The 17,060-nt window shown below is 40.5% G+C and overlaps 1 pseudogene; it reads left to right on the top strand.

Annotated features, from left to right (window-relative positions):
* Positions 1 to 4,857: 4,857 nt before the first annotated feature.
* Positions 4,858 to 17,060, top strand: part of LOC116529804 — a 42,498-nt pseudogene continuing 30,295 nt past the window's right edge.

Genomic DNA, 17,060 nt, shown 5'->3' with positions numbered 1-17,060 from the left:
TTAACCTATAAACTCTGAAGAGTAAGAGTGGATTGGTGGAAAGAGTTAGATAGCCTGGGACGGAATCTTTTTTTTTTTTGAGGCAGGGTCTCACTGTTGCCCAGGCTGGAATACAGTGGCATGATCATGGCTTGTGGCCCACCAATCTCAACCTCCTGGGGCTCAGGTGATCCTCCCACCTCAGCCTCCCAGGTAGCTGGGACTACACATGTGTGCCACCTTGCTCAACTAATTTTTTGTACTTTTTTTTTCTGTAGGGATGCGGTCTTAAACTCCTTGGCTTAAGCAATCTATCTGCCTCAGCCTCCCAAAGTGATGTTAGGTATGAGCTACCTCTCCTGGCCCTGAGAATAAATCTTAACTTTGTCAACATCTTGGTCTACTTCTGACTCTCTTAGAATATTAATTTCTTTATATGTCAACTAAAGGTAATATACCTATCTAGTATGTTCTTGGCACACAGCAGACACCTCATTATGCTTCCCATTTCCTTCATTTTAGGAAAATTCTAAGACTAAAATTCGGATTCTTGTTCAATCCAGTACTCTCACAGGTGAAGACACTGAAAAATAGAGAAATTAAATAACTGGTAGAAAGAATATTCACTAAGGAGGTGTCTGCCTTGTGACTGGTATTCAATTTTCTTGATGTGGAAATTGTTGATCTTCCCAATTATCACTTCTTGCTCTCGTGTGAAGCTAAGCTTAGTTAGAACAAGAAATCTTTGTGGAAATCTTATTTTTCATAAATTATTCATTCTCTCATTCAGCCTAATGAAATAGTTGAATTTCATAGAAACTGAGTGAGTGGTGAGTGGTCGCTACAGAGCAGCAGCAAAGCTGGTGTCAGTGGGTTAGAACACACGTTTCCTCAACATGAAGGCAAGGGTCCAGTGAAAGAAAAAACGTCAATACATTTATATGTCTGGCCAGTGACAACAAAATGTTGCTCCCTTTAATATCTCATCAACATCAATAATTGCATTCTTTTCTGTTGCAAATACAGTAAGTGGTTAATTTGAAACTATAAAAATGTATAAGGAAGAAAAATCAGCAAGAGTGACACCATTTAAAAAATATTACTCAGCGCTGGTAAATTTCTTTCTATTTTCTTTTCCATTGATATATTTACCAAGCATATTTGAATATAAAATTTTATATTTTGCCATTTATCCTTAATATTATGACAAAGACATTTTATGTTAGTTCAGTCTTCTTTACCATTGAGATATTTACCAAGTATATTTAAATATTTAATTTTATATTTTGCCATTTATCCTTAACATTATAACATAGGCATTTCATGTTATTTCATAGTTGCAATATTAACACAATATTAAATGGCTGTATAATATTTTATTGAGAATGGCAGTTTAACTCTTCTATTAATCATTTGATTTGCTTCCAACTTTTTGCATTATATCAGTAATGTAACAAATATCTTTATGAGTAAAGTTTTTTTGTATTAAGGTTTACTGGGTTAAAGAATATAAACATTTGTAATGCTTATGACACACAGTACTTCTCCAAAAGGATCATATTCAGTTTATATATGTGTCATTTTAAACTTTCAGTTTAATTATGAATTCTAATTTTAAATTTATTTATTATACTTATTTATATCTAAAATGAAATAAAACAAGCATTTCTTAAATTACAGATCACTGTCAACATTTTACATGGTACAGAGATGTATAAAGTTTAAAGTGGGGCCGGGTGTGGTGGCTCACGCCTGTAATTCCAGCACTTTGGGAGGCTGAGGCAGGTGGATCATTTGAGGTCAGGAGTTTCAGACCAGCCTGACCAACATGATGAAACCTTATCTCTACCGAAATACAAAAATTAGCTGGGTGTGGTGGTGGGTGCCTGTAATCTCAGCTACTCAGGGGGCTGAGGCAGGAGAATCACTTGAACCCAGGAGGCGGAGGTTGTTGAGAACATGCTACTGCACTCCAGCCTGGGTGACCGAGTGAGACTCTGTCTCGAAAAAATAGTAATAATAAAAATAAATAAAGTGAAACTGTCCCATAATGTTACTTCCCAATGTAATTACAGCCTATGGTTTATTGTATATTCTTCCAGAATTTTTGATATGCATACACTGACATTTATTGCAGTCATTCTCTGTATTAAAAGCATGCATGTCGTTTTGCATCCTGTTTTTTTTTTCCATTTATTGTGATGTCTTTGACATCTTGTCACATTGGCATATGTAGATTTACCTCATTCTTTTTAATAGCTGCATGGTATGAACATAACACAATTTTTTTAATCCCATCTTCTTTGATGGACAGTTGGGCTTGTTCCAAGTTTTTTCCTGTTACGAACAATACTGCAATGAGAGTTCTTGTACATATGGTTTAATGAGCATTTACTGCTGTGAAAATGTGACTTTGGAAATAATTGTTGGCAAGATGATTCTCTCTCAGTGTGCTTAAAACATACAATAGTTAAACATCATTTAAAATTTAAAATTTGAATTGATTCATTTTCATTAAAACCAGGTTAAAATCACAATGATCTTTTCCTCTTATATAGGAATGAATCCTCTTGCTCCAGATGGGACATAAAGCTCCTTAAATTGAAATTCATTGCACGGGGGCTCTGATGGCCCTTAACAGATGGAAGAACAATCTCATTTGGGTGGTTATGTAATTCAGTGATTATCATGGAACCCTTCAGATACCATTAGACAGAAGGTGGACAGAGTTAGGCTCTGCAGCAAAGGCAGGTGCCATGGCTATAGATTCACTAAACTTGTTTCTTTGCATTTATTTGCTAGCATCAATAAGATCAGAATCAAGATCCAAGCAATAGAACATGATCTGGTCTAATGACCAACTTTGGAATCTCAGAAATCAAACATTGGGATGGCAATTGGACTTCAAATGGTTTCTGGTTAAACAAACTTGAGAGGGTCATTTCGTCTCTCTGAAATCCTCATTTTTAAAAGTATGCCAGGCGATGCTTCTCGTAGGAGGGTATGATATTAATGTTTGTTCAATAGATATTAGTTGAGCATTATGTGGCAATAACTTTTCTAGGTGCCAGAAATGCAACTGTCAATAAAATAGATGATAATCTATTTTTATTTTTCTCAAAGATGACATTGTTACCTGCCTTAGCTGAAAGTAATCAACTGATCTACTTGGATTTAGCCAACTAAGGTTAGCCTTTATGTATTGCATTTTTTTGCTAATGCAGGCCTGTAGCAAGGCAGACTATTAGCCAAGTCAAAAGACCCTGTTTGAGCTTTTCTATTCAATAAAGTACTATTTCTCCTGCCTTACATTATGGCTAAATTTAGAACTCAACATTTCAACACACGCTGAAACCAACCAATCTTCCTTCCTTCCTTCCTTCCCTCCTTCCTCTCTCCTTCCCTCTTTCCCTCTCTCCCTCCCTCCCTGTCTCTTGCAACAATGCCTGGAACAAGTATTTAGAACAGCAACTGCTACATAGTAGGTACAAAATAAATTTGATTGACGAGATTTCTACAAATATTTATTGTCTAAATTTCATGCAATAGGATGGCCGTGGGGTATACAAACATAAATAAAATATAATTTCTACTTTCTAGGATCTCATACTTAGTTAAGAGATAGTTATATCAACCAGAAATATGCTGAATGCTTTAAGAATAGCGCATAGGTATCTACCTCTATCTCTCCAAGTTAAGTTGCCATTTTCTCTTTTCGTTGTTCTGTTCAACCTACCCTAGACTTTTAAATTTACCTAAAATTGGCAGCCCAGATAAAGCAAACAACTTTGTCTGTGTGTGTGTGTTGGTGAATCGGAGATTCCATTTTGTATCCTTTTCAAGAGAGGGTTTTTAGGCAGCATTCGTAAATGTTTTGTACTTGTTTGCAAAGCTGGTATAAATATTTCAGGACACAATTTAGATTTTCTTATTTAAGCCCATTCTCCTGTCTCTGTAAGCAGAAGTTTCTAGCTGTGGAAAGAAAGTACTATTTAAAATAATTGTGAAGATCCTAATTCTCTGGCAGCTGTGACAAATGGACCTTTTCTGCTTTATTAGGTTTTGATGAGCTTATTTTTAGTTAAAACAATAACTTTTGTTACTAAAAAATCTCTTAATTTGGTCTCTATTTTTCAAAATTTGCTCCCAGTTGAAGTCTACACTGACCTTGAAATCAGAATCCATTTATTTTTCAAACCAATAGCACAATCTGAATCACAGTTCTCAGTCAGATTTGATATTTATAGTAGGGTTTCTAGATACCCTAAACCATCCTTCTTATATTTCTGCAAACTAGGAAAAACAGTGTGAATTAACAACAAGCTACATTCTGTAGAACGATATTTAAATGTAATGCAGGAATAGATGTGTGCAATTTAAATTTCCCCCAGGTCACTTTTAATATTCTACCCATAGGTGGCAGCAAGTGACCAGGCAGCTAAACCACAGGGCCTTCTAGCCTGTCTCTATCAGGTGGACCCTGTTGTAAAGCCACAGAAAAGAGAAAGCCATGGGTGAGAACAGATCCTATCTCCGGAGAATGTTTCATTCAGTCGTCTTGATGGCTCCTCACTTCAGATGTGGAGAACTTTGTTGTGTTGGATTCTTCTTCTGAGGCCTAGGAGAAGTGCCCTCGTAGCACCGAAGGAATGGCTAAGGCCGGTCAGAGAGGGCATGAGGCTTAGGGTTTCTCTGGACTGCCCAGTGCCTTCTGGCTTGGCTCCTTTATCTCTGAGCATTATGGAGTGGAAGTTCCCCTGAAAATTCAGCCTTGTCTACATGGTCCCTAGGAGTCTGGAGTTTCTCACTCTTATTTTTCAACCTCTCGGAATTCTTGGGCAGCTCATCTCTTGAGTCTTGCTGTGCACCATTGGCCCCATGTGGTTGGAGAGTCAACTTGCCGATGACTTGAAGCGGGTTAACCTAAGGTAGGCATGACCTGGCTGATAGGTATACATACATTTATTTTGGGCTTATTAATTCTTTAGCGCTGTGCCAAATACTTTATATATGTCATTCTATTGGATCCTCCCAAGAGTTCTACAAATTAGATATTATAAATCTCTCTTGGCCAATGAGGAAATAAAAGTAAATTAATTTGTTCAAAGTAAAAAACCCAGTGTAAACTGCTGTAGCTACCTTAAGGAGGCTTCTTCTTAGAATGTGGTAAGATTTGGCTCACATTCTCAAACAGTATGTACAGATGGCTACCACGTGCATAGTGAGTGTTACATATGTTCCATAACCTTGAAGACTTTACAGTCAGAGGTTCTACACACAGGAAAAAGATAGAAAGCAGCAGCAGAATTTGACAAATTATGGTCACTGGAACTTTTGGAAGACACTGGAATAAAAGGGATGTCTTAGGGTTTTCAGGCTCTCAAAGAAATGAAAGAAACCTGAGTAGAAATGTAAGCTAAACAGGGGCCTGATTGAATTCAAGATGCAATATCCTACTATTCCACTTCCCTTGAGTGCTGTAGCCTCAAGAACTTGGCTAATCATTATCCTCAGCAAACTAATACAGGAACAGAAAACCAAACACCGCATGTTCTCACTCATAAGTGGGAGCTGAACAATGAGAATACACAGGCACAGGGAGGGGAACAACACACACTGGTCCTGTGTGGTGGCAGGTGGGGAGGGGGAGAGCATCAGAAAAAATAGCTAATGCATGCTGAGCTTAATACTTAGGTGACGGGTTGATAGGTGCAGCAAACCACCATGGCAAGCATTTATCTATGTAGCAAACCTGCACATCCTGCACATGTAAAATACAATAAAATAAAAAGAAGTTGGCTAATAGCCTCACATTGTAAGGGCCAAGATGTAGTGAACTGGATCCTCAAACTCTCATGAAAACCTAGGATCTGGATCTTCTCTGGGTGTCTCTGGCTGTATAAGGTCTCCTGAAGCATCAGCAATAGATAGTTTATAAGAATCCAAAGCTGGCTGGGTGCGGTGGCTCATGCCTGTAATCCAAGCACTTTGGGAGGCTGAAGTGGGTGGATCACGAGGTCTGGAGTTCAAGACCAGCCTGGCTAACATGGTGAGACCCTGTCTCTATTAAAAATACAAAAAATAGCTGGGTGTGGTGGCAGGCGCCTGTAGTCCCAGCCACTTGGGAGACTGAGGCGGAAGAATCGTTTGAACCTGGGAGGTGGAGGTTGCAGTGAGCCGAGATTTGGCCAATGCATTCACTCCATCCAGCCTGAGCAACAGAGCGAGACACCGTCTGAAAAAAAAAAAAGAATCCAAAGCTTACAAATGGTCCATAAGCACACGCAAAAATGCTCAACATCATTAGTCACTAAGGAAATGCAAATCAAAACAAAAAATGAGATACTATTTCACACCAATTAAGGTAGCTAGAATCAAAAAGTCAGAAAACAAATGTTGGTAAGGATGTAGGAGACTGAAACCCTCATACACTGCTGGTGAGAATGAACAATAATGCAGCTGGCTTGGAAAACAATCTAGTAATTCCTCAAATGATTTAATATAGAATTACCTATGAAATTCTACTTCTAGGTTTATACCCAAAGAAAATGAAAAAGCATGTCCGCACAAAAACATGTCCATGACTATTCATAGCAGCATTACTCATAATAGCTAAAATGTGGGAACAACCCAAATGTCCGTCAACTGATGAATGGGTATACTCATACAATGGAATGAATGAAGTACTGATTCACGCTACAACATATATGAACCTTGAAAACATGATATTGAGTGAAAGAAGCCAGCCACAAGAGACCACATATTGTACAATTCCATTTATATGAAATCTCCAGTAGGCAAATCTGTAGACAAAGTAGATTAGCTGTTGGTTGCCTAGGGCTAGGGGCAAAGTGTAGGAGGATCAAAAGGTGATAGCTAAAGGGTATGGGGTATTTTTTTTTGAGGTGATAAAAAAAGTTCTGAAATTGATTGTGCAGATGGTTGCCCAACTCTGTAAATATACTGAAAACCATTGAGTTATACACTTAAAATGGGTGAATTGTATGGCGGGTGAATTGTATGGCAGGTGAATTGTATCTCAATAAAACTGTTTTTTAAAAAAGAACCCAGAATCAGCTGCAGCTACTTATGTAGGACTTATTTGGCAGGTGCTATTCTAAGAACTTTGTGTATGTTAATTCTTTAAATCTTCAGTACAATATACACCATGGAATATTATGCAGCCATCAAAAATGATAAGTTTGTGTCCTTTGTAGGGACATGGATGAACCTGGAAACCATCATTCTCAGCAAACTGACACAAGAGCAGAAAATCAAACACCGCATGTTCTTACTCATAGGCGGGTGTTGAACAATGAGAACACATGGACACAGGGAGGGGACACTACACACTGGGGTCTGTTGGGGGAACATGGGGGAGGGACGGGGGGTCGGGAGGTGGGGAGAGATAGCATGGGGAGAAATGCCAGATATAGGTGAAGGGGAGGAAGGCAGCAAATCACACTGCCATGCGTGTACCTATGCAACAATCTTGCATGTTCTTCACATGTACCCCAAAACCTAAAATGCAATAAAAAAAAATCCTCGGTACAATCTCATCAGGTAGATAATTTAATCTTGTCCATTTTACAGATGGAAAAACCAAGACACAGGGGTATGAAGAGTCTTGCCCAAGGTGACTTAGTTTATAAGAAAGGCTGCATTAGAATCTCTTGTGTAAAACTGGAAGAGCTTGAAATTCTGCTGTTAATCATAGGCTATACTGCTTGTGCAGAAGAGATCTGTGTGTGTGATCACCCAGTTAAACGTCCTTCATTGTATATATGGAGAAACAAGTCATGCTTAGGGCGGAGCTGCCACAGAGCCAAGGCTGCTGCTCCTGGTTTGAGACTTGGTGGTATCATGTAAGCTAGGTACCAAGGCCAGGACAAACTCAGAGTCATCCACTTATACAGGGGACTGTTTTTTCTTCTAATTTATTATTATTATTGAATCTGGGAGATAAGTCAGGTCAAAATTCATAGATGGTGGTGGGCTGTTAAAAAGAAGAAAATGTGGGTGCAGGCAATAAAATTGGTTGGGGATTTGGGAGTTTATAGAAGTAAAGTGAAATAATATGCAAGCATGTCCATGAAATATTGCCTGTTTCATTTTTCGTTATGTATTATCAGAAGATTTCAAGGGAGCTAAATTTGCAGAAAGCTCTTCCTTGAAGTCAAAATTGTTCTTTTTTCTGTGAGAAACTATTAGGTGTTCTACATTCCTCTTCTGTGTCACTGTTTTATCTAAGGAGGAAATGAGTGGATTCCAGGCTACGAGAAAGATGGGGAAGCAGAAACAATCCTTGGCATGCTATTAAGTGACTTAAAGTTACAGGTTATCAAAGAAAGCCTGAATTAGCATATGATCACATTCTCTACCATTGTTTCTCTTCGTAGTTATCTTTTCTTTTCTTTCATTCTTTCTTTTTTTTTTTGTGAGACAGAGTCTTGCTCTGTTACCCAGGCTGGAGTCCAGTGGCATGACCTCAGCTCACTGCAGCCTCCACCTCCCAGGTTCAAGCAATTCTCCTGCCTCAGCCTCCCGAGTGGCTGGGATTACAGGCATGAGCCACCACGCCCGGCCAGTAGTTATCCTTCTTGCATTATTATCTCTCTTAAATCGGCTTTCCACAACAGTCCTCCGCCAGCTTTTGTGCTCCTCCTGTCTCTTTACAGTATTGGCAGTTAATTTTCCCCCCAGTCCTCTGAGTATTCTTTGAGGCTCAGCTATCTTTCTGTTCCCTGGCATTTCAGTCATCCTTCTTGAATTGCTCAATTGCGCTGTTCATTCCCACTGCAGTCTCTTAAATGGCTGAAAATGGAGCACAGCTTCAAAGAGCACTGATATTCGTAGTCTTACATATGATTTGTAACCTTGAAGGTTTCCCATGGAGGAATTTATATATCTGTGGGCAATGTTAGATTACAACATCTTCAAAAAGAATATTGCAGTGAACGTGTGAACGCCAAGACACGGGGGACAAGCAAATCCATGCAAAAGTAAATAAAATAAATTTGAGGTGAGAAAGAACAACAATAAAAACGAAGGACACAAGGAGGCATACTGTGAAGCAGTGATAAGAGATAAATGACAGCTGTAGTCAGGCTAGCAGGAAGTGATAAAGGTTGGCTGACTCAGTTTGAATGAATGAAAGCTGATGATGATGGACAAATTGAGAGGATTTTTCCCACAAGTCAGGACAAGACTCCAGGTCAAATAATTATACGTAAGCCCCTATTTAATTTAGCAAGCAACATGAAAACAATGAATAGTGATAGCCTTTCAGCTTAATTCAGGTGAATGTAAATAAGTGTTTTTGGTAACTGTGTATAAAAATATCCAGGACAATAAAACAAGCTACAGCTTAAATCAATTGGACAACCTTGGTCTTTTAGATTCAGCCTTTCATCATGATCCCTTGTGATGATGATGATGATAACAATAGTAGGGTATTATTGTAATATGACTGGGTTTGGATTCATTTATATAGGAAGTTCTTCATTCGCTCCTAAAGGTGCTCATTTACTGCTTATAAGAAACTTCTTGGCATTGAACTAGATGGAGAGCAGTAGGAAGCATTTGGCAGGTGTCTGCCCAACAACAATTTCCCCTTTTTCATACTCTTAGAAGTCCATTTTTTTTAAACCTGACTGTGTCCAGCGCCAGAGAATGATGTGATTGGCTCATGCCAATCATGGTTTCAGAAATTCCCTTTGACTATGATTGGCTCAGGGATGAGCATGTGACCACATCAGTCTATTGGGACTTCAGCCACTGAGGGTTTCTGGGAAAAATGTTGCTCCCTGATTAAAGGGAGAAGCAGGATGAGAAATGCATTTTGTCACCTTCCATCTCCCCTTGTTTGGATGTATTTGTGTGAAGACATGAAGTTCGCAGCCATGCCAGTCATTTTGTGCTTGTAAGGAAAGCCCCTGCCAACCAACTGGGAAAACAGAGCAGAGATCACAGGGGCCCAGCCTTTGCTGACACCATGAGCTGCTAGAATTGCCTAGCTCTGGGTGCCTTGCTTTGTGAAATAAACACCTATCATTAGGACTGCTTTTATTCACTTATTTTCCTCCTCATAGTTAAAAGCATCCTACCTGACAGGAGAACTTTAATAATTTAACATTTGCTGCCACAAGCGTGAAAACAACCAGTGCGTCCATCTGAGGTGTATGCAGTGAGTTTGTCCCCATGTCCCCCGAGGCGAGCTGGCTTTCTGTTCCCCAGCATTTCCATCATCTTAGTCATCTGATTTTGTGCATATGCATTACAGTTTTACAAATAAAGTCCCTGAAGAGAAAAACAAAACCAAATTAAAAGTTTGCTTAAGCAATTTGATCCTGTAAAATCCTCTTGGAGTAAAAGCTAATGAAACAAATGTGTCTCCAGAACTAGAGTGTTCAGGGCCGTTAAACAGGGCAAAAGTCCAAGAAAGGAGAAAGACCTTCCCACAAAAGAAGTACACATGAGTTAATTAGAGACTGGGGAAAGGAAGCTGAGACTGCAATTCCAAAGCTGTGCTTTTGTGCCAATAAGAGTGCCTTTGGAGCAATGAGGCAAGTTAATTTCCAGGCCACATTTTACAAACTGGCACTTCTTCAATTTGCCTTAACCCCAAAACAAACAAAACCCCAAACAACCAACTTCCACCTCCCACACAAAATAGAAAGACAAACAAACCTTTGATGCGCACTTTCACTTGTCAGCTCAACATAAAGCCACAACAGTGACCCTGATGGAAGTTACACCTGGGGTGGGAATTCTATGTGAAACAAAATCCTTTACTAATTAATTCAACAAACTAACTGCCGAGGGAGGGCAAGACACCACGCTAGGGGCTACATGGGACTCAAAGATAAGGCACCAAACTTTTGTTCCCGACATATGCAATTGCCACTCCAACACAAAATGTAAGGCTGTAAGCGCGACCAGAGAGATACAAGGTTATATGCTATAGGAGATGATAGATGAGAGAGATTCCATCCCACCCAAAGAATGAGAGATTGTTCCCTGGCAGTGTGGACATTTGAAGTGGGCATTGAAGGGCGGGTAGTATTTGAACCTGGGAGAGTGGGAGAAAAAGGACACTCCCAAGCCGAATGAACAAGTTGTTACAGAATACTGTATTTTAGTTTAGCCAGGGCATGAAGACAATGTATTGGGTATTACAATGGAAAAAAAAAACAGAGCAAAAGAGTTGGGTAAGATTGTCATTCTATAGGCAATGGGGAATCATGGAGTATACAGAGCAGGGCATGACATGTTCAAAGCTATGTGAAGGTCAAGCCAGCAGCAAGGAGTGAGATGACCAAAGGTGGGAGAGACGGAAGACCACATGACCAGTTAGAAGCTATTATGATATTTCAGATAAAATATAAAAATCTTTACTAGGATAGTGGAAATGAAAGGGAGTAGGAAGCTTGATTTGAAACCTGAATATGGAGTTGATAGAATGCGGGCAAATGACTAGAGCCAGGAGATAAGTTTCACATCCAGGCTTGCATCTGTAGTGTGAGTTTCTGAAAGAACAGAGTACCCTTCCAGACTAAAGATTTGTTTTCATTAAAATCAAACGGTTCTAGTGAATGTCTTTTCTGTTAAATAAGTTAAACTGAAGCCCCTTGTGAGTCTAAGGTCTCCGTCAGCCAAATCAACAGGCAGCTTTGGGGGATTCCTGGCCCCCTGCCTGTCTCTGGCAAGCTGTCATTGATGAGGCTAACAATGGTACTGGTCTTGGCAACACTGGATATCTGTCCATGGAAACCAGGACGGAAACCAATAGGCCTGTTAATTTCCAATATACTTCATTATTAATCATGTTGGTCTTTAATATTTGCTAAACTCCTTTGAATGCAGTTGCATAAAGAAGGTCAAAGAGCCTGCAAGAAAGGGTGTGCGCATGTGTGGTCACTAGGGGATGAGGTCCCAGCTTCTCAGTGCAGAGGACCAGGGTCCCCTCAGGCCAGCACAGGAGTGACAGTGTAAGCACTGAGAGTTCCAAGGAGAGGAAAAATCCAGGAGGAAGCGGTGCTATATTCTGGTCACCAGTGAGGTCTTGGTCACCAGGAAAGCATTTTTCTAGGGCTAGATTTTACTATTCTGTTTTTGTTTTGTTTGTTTTTTTTAGACAGTCTCACTCTGTCACCCAGGCTGGAGTGCAGTGGTGTGATCTTGGCTCACTGCAACCTCTGCCTCTTGGGTCCAAGCAATTCTCCTGCCTCAGCCTGCCGAGTAGCTGGGACTACAGGCACATGCTACCACACCTGGCTAATTTTTTGTGTTTTTAGTAGAGACGGGGTTTTATCATGTTAGCCAGGAGATGGTCCCGATCTCCTGACTTCGTGATCTGCCCAACTCAACCTCCCAAAGTGCTGGGATTACAGGCATGAGCCACTGTGCCTGGCCTATCCTGGCTTTTAATCTTATTAAAGAAAATGGCTTTTCTGCACACAGGTACATACAATCTGGGGCCTTGCTCCTGGCCCAGTGTCATTTCCTGCCATCAGCCGTGAACACCCTGAATTCTGTCCCTGTGGAATTGAGCCTCAGAACTTGATATGCTGGCTCAGCATCCCCACACCTTGCATCTGTTGCTTCCTCTATCTGGAATGACCTCCCTTCCTCTGTTGCCTCTGAGGCTGGTGCCAACATTACCTCCTTAATACCCTGCAGGGCCTCAAGCATGATCTTCAATGGTTACACAGCACATAGACTGTTATTAACTGTCACTCTTTCCTTATCTGCAGATTGCCTTTCTTCAGGGCTAGGGCCACCCGTTATTCATCTCTGAATCTCTGGCCCAGCCCAGAGATTACACAGAAAAGGAAGGAAGGAAGACAGGATATAATATTGCATGAATAAATAAAATCTTTGAATTGGCCGATGTTCATCAACAGGTAGTAGGCTAGCAGCTCACCTGATGGATTTTCCTTTTCTTGACATATCTCTTCCAACATTTACAAACCCAAGGTTCTTCTTATTAGAGGCTGACCTAGTTGACACATTCCCTGGCCTTCGTCCAGCCCTTCTGCTCACTTAGATTCCTATGTGTGTTCTAGTTCAGCCTTTTTGTTGGTATGAAAAAGAAGCCACTCAAAGGAGATTTAAAAAAAGTTATTTTAAGGACATGGCTATTTTACAGCAACTAAGGGCAGGAAACAAATGAAAGCTGTGAACTAGAACCGGGCACTGGGAAGCTGTCTGTTTGCCCTTCGTCAGGTGTTTACTGAGTGACCATCATACCTGGTGCTGTTCTAGAGGCTGAGTTGTCAGCCTGAAAAGAACAGGCAAGTCCCCTAGGACTCACATTCTAGAGGGTGTGGTGGCAGACAAGGGCAATACACATGTGAGCATCGTGATGAATGTCAGAAGATGGTAAATATTTTGAAAACAGTAAAAGAGGGCAATGTGATAATGAGAAGCTGAGTGCTAGTTCAGAGTGGGTGGTCAGAAAAGCTCTCTTTGAGTAGGTGACATTTGAGAGGAAAGCTGAGAGCTGAGAGGCACAAGGGGGACAGTCTTGTGAAAAGCTGGGAGGAAAAGCCTTCCAGGCTAGGGAGGGAACAGAAGGGCAGGAGGCTCAGAAAGGAATGCATTTAATAGGTTCCAAGAGGAGAAAGCAAGCCTCTGAGGCTGCCCTTTAGGACTCAGAGGAACCATGGAGCTCTTGTCTCTGTTTATCTCTTTGCAGTTGCTTATCTTTCCCCTACCCAGGGATCAGCATAGCAATTAGTCTTAGTCGTGTATCATGGCGTCTCAGCTATATCCACTTCTACCACTGATCCCAGTCTCTTCTTTCAGGACTGATCATCACACTGGCTCAGTCTTTCTCCTGTAACTCAGAATCCTTCATGGAAGGCCAGAAACCTGTGAGGGATTCTTGGTGTTTTCCTCTCCCTTAAGTCCTGGCGGAAGCTCCTTACTGAGTCCTCTCTTTTCTTCCTCCAAAATGCTTCTTTAGTGTTTTTACCTCTTTCTGTCTCCACTGCTACCCCACCTTATCCCTGTCCCATCCACTATAGTCTCTTACCTAACCACCTGAACTAGTCTGCTCATGGGCATCTTGCTTCCCACAAATCCACTCTCCATAAAATACAGTGGTCTTTAGAACATTAATCAGGGGGGAGGTCTCATTCATGGTGCTGGTGCTTATTTGGGGTGGATTTCTTAGACTCTACTTCCTTGCTGGGAAATCTGATATACCTCCCGGGAAATAGAAATGAGGTGTCACTGATGGGAGGGTTTGGTTTTGTGAATGGTACAGAGGCAGAAGCCACCTCCTTTGGCCTATTGTTTTGGGCCTGTCAGTTTGCTTTGTTTAATGTGGCCCTAATCTTGTGCCATTTATCAGTGGCTCATGCCTGTAATCCCATGAGCCATCGGGATTTGGGAGGTCGAGGTGGGCAGATCTTGGAGATCGAGATCAGTCCGGCCAACATGGTGAAACTCTGTCTCTACTAAAAATACAAACATTAGCTGGATGTGGTGGTACATGCTTGTAATCCTAGCTACTTGGGAGGCTGAGGCAGGTGAATTGCTTGAACCAGGGAGTTGGAGATTGCAGTGAGCCGAGATCGTGCCACTACACTCCAGCCTGGTGACAGAGTGAGACTCAATCTCAAAAAAAAAAAAAAAAAAATTCTTGTGCTGTTTCTAATAACTTCCTCTTCCTTTCCCTCAGCCTCCCTACTTCCTTTGCCGACTGCTTATCTGTTATTGGCCATTGACTAGTATTGTGCTGATTTTGCTCTGCTCACTAGAATGGGTTCTTCCTAGGAGCCAAATCTACAAATGTTAAAATCTTCCCTGAGCTCCCTGTCTCAAGGGGTTGCTTGATTTAGCAAATAATAATACAGGATGCCCAATTAAATTTGAATTTCAGATAAACACAAAGAATAAATGGTTTAGTTGTCCTTATGTTCCAAATATCGCATGAATTATATTTCATCTGGCAACTCTACTCTCCCACTTTCTAGATCCACCCATCCCAGTGAGCAGAGCTTGCTCCAGATCTTCACTCTGGCCTAACCTGCCACATCCGGCTGCAGTTAGCAAGGCTGTGTCTGGGTATTTCCTATGATCTGCACCAATCTAGCAAGGCAAGGTACACTCTCAGCTGGGTGGTCAGGGGTCAGTGGAAAATGCTGCCATACATCTTTTTCTTGACACGTCAAGTACCTCATCCATGAAGAGCCTGTCTGGTCACAACACCCTTGGCTTGCCTTTGATGGTGTAGACTTCTTCATTTATGACGCTCAAAAGCTCTAGTCACAAAGAGGGCCTTTAAAATAGTTTTACTATTGTAATGATGTGTACACTATACAAGTTTCCTTTGATAACCCTTCTAGTCTCTCACCCCAATAGTATTGCAACTTAATCTCAAAAAGCCTTTGATCAATGAGCTTTACTGAACTATCTAATTTGAATTTACAAAACCTTTACTGGAGATAAGAACAGATCTCACCACCCTCATTTTATAGAAGAGGAAACTAGAAACAAATCATTTCTATTTTGCTAAGAACTAATTTGCAGCTGTGTCAGAGATCAATAAGTGAGTAAACAGATAATGAATTTAAAACAGATACTATTGGAACTAGTTCATATTCTGACACATTTTTGCCACTGAGATGTGATAAGCTGTGAGTGTGGGGAAGGTTAGATGTGGAGAGGGCGTGAAAAGAGATGTCTCTACTTAATGACGCAAGAAAAGGAAATGCTATCTTTCCACTAACTCTCTGAATACAACATTTCTCAAGATATCCAAAAGTTAATGTATTTAAAACAAACTTTACTTAAAATCAGATTAAAGTACATAAAAAGTTTACTTTCACCTGATCTTATCAATATCAAATTATACTTTCAATTGAGATATTATGTTGGCTCTCTCTGTAGGAAGCTCTTGGCAGAGGACTGCAATGTATTATTAGTTGCTTTTCTTTCTTTCTTTCTTTTTTGGCTAAAATTCAATGACCTGTAGTTTTTTTAACTCTGTTTCCATGCCGTTTTCCCCATTGTTAATAATACATATATATGTTTAAATGGTCTATACGATAAACACAAGGGCATAAGAAATGATGAATAAGATAGTGCTTCTCAATCCCACTTACTTTTGGCTGTATTTTCCAAGATTCTCAGAGGATACATTTCTTTTTTTTTTTTTTTTTGGGGACGGAGTTTCGCTCTTGTTACCCAGGCTGGAGTGCAATGGCACGATCTCGGCTCCGCAACCCGTTTCTTTAATCAGTGTGGCAACTACTGATGTGCCAGATAACTTGGCGGTTGTATGTATCACCACTATCAATTATTGACGAAATTTTTCACAATACTTGGTTTAGTAGCAAGGATATTTCAAAATTCATCTTATCTTGGTGGAATGGACTGAAGAGAGAAGATAGTTTCCTTCACTTCTATAAGCAATTATGGGACTGTTTGGCATTGATAAGAAAGCTGGGTGTCCTTTAATTTCTTTATTGCTAAAACCATCAGGGTAGACTACAGTCTTTTGTAAACCAAGGCATCATACTCAGAACTAATTTCAAGTTGGGTAGAATTCTTGTCATTTGTCTGAATCTTTTATTTCTCAAAGAGATTCACTATGATTAAGGAATTGAGAAGGTTTTTTTTTTTTTTTTTTTTTTTTGAGACGGAGTTTCACTCATGTTACCCAGGCTGGAGTGCAATGGCGCGATCTCGGCTCACCGCAACCTCCGCCTCCTGGGTTCAGGCAATTCTCCTGCCTCAGCCTCCTGAGTAGCTGGGATTACAATTGGGCACCCCTTGGAGCCTTTGAAACAAATTTAAGCTCCCCACTATGGCCACAGGTTGTACAATTCAAGGGACCAACACACCTCCTTGGAACAAGGATGTTTAAACCACTTAGGAGCAGTGTATAAAAAAGTGCATTTTTCTCCAGTTACAGGCATATCTTAGTCAATATTTGCCTTTTAGAGCAGATTTGCCCAGTGCCCAAAGTGGGGCTATTGGGAAGAGAGGAAATTGTGAGTTCTGAGTTTCTGGCTTCTGTAGACTCAGCTGAGATGTACTTTTCTTTTTCAACCCTTCTGAATGGCTGG

This window comes from Sapajus apella, unplaced genomic scaffold, assembly GCF_009761245.1.
Source record: "Sapajus apella isolate SASKATOON/1434 unplaced genomic scaffold, GSC_monkey_1.0 scaffold63, whole genome shotgun sequence".
Lineage (NCBI taxonomy): Eukaryota > Metazoa > Chordata > Mammalia > Primates > Cebidae > Sapajus > Sapajus apella.
The sequence above is the reverse complement of the archived record's forward strand: the minus strand, read 5'-3'. Positions and strand labels throughout refer to the sequence as shown.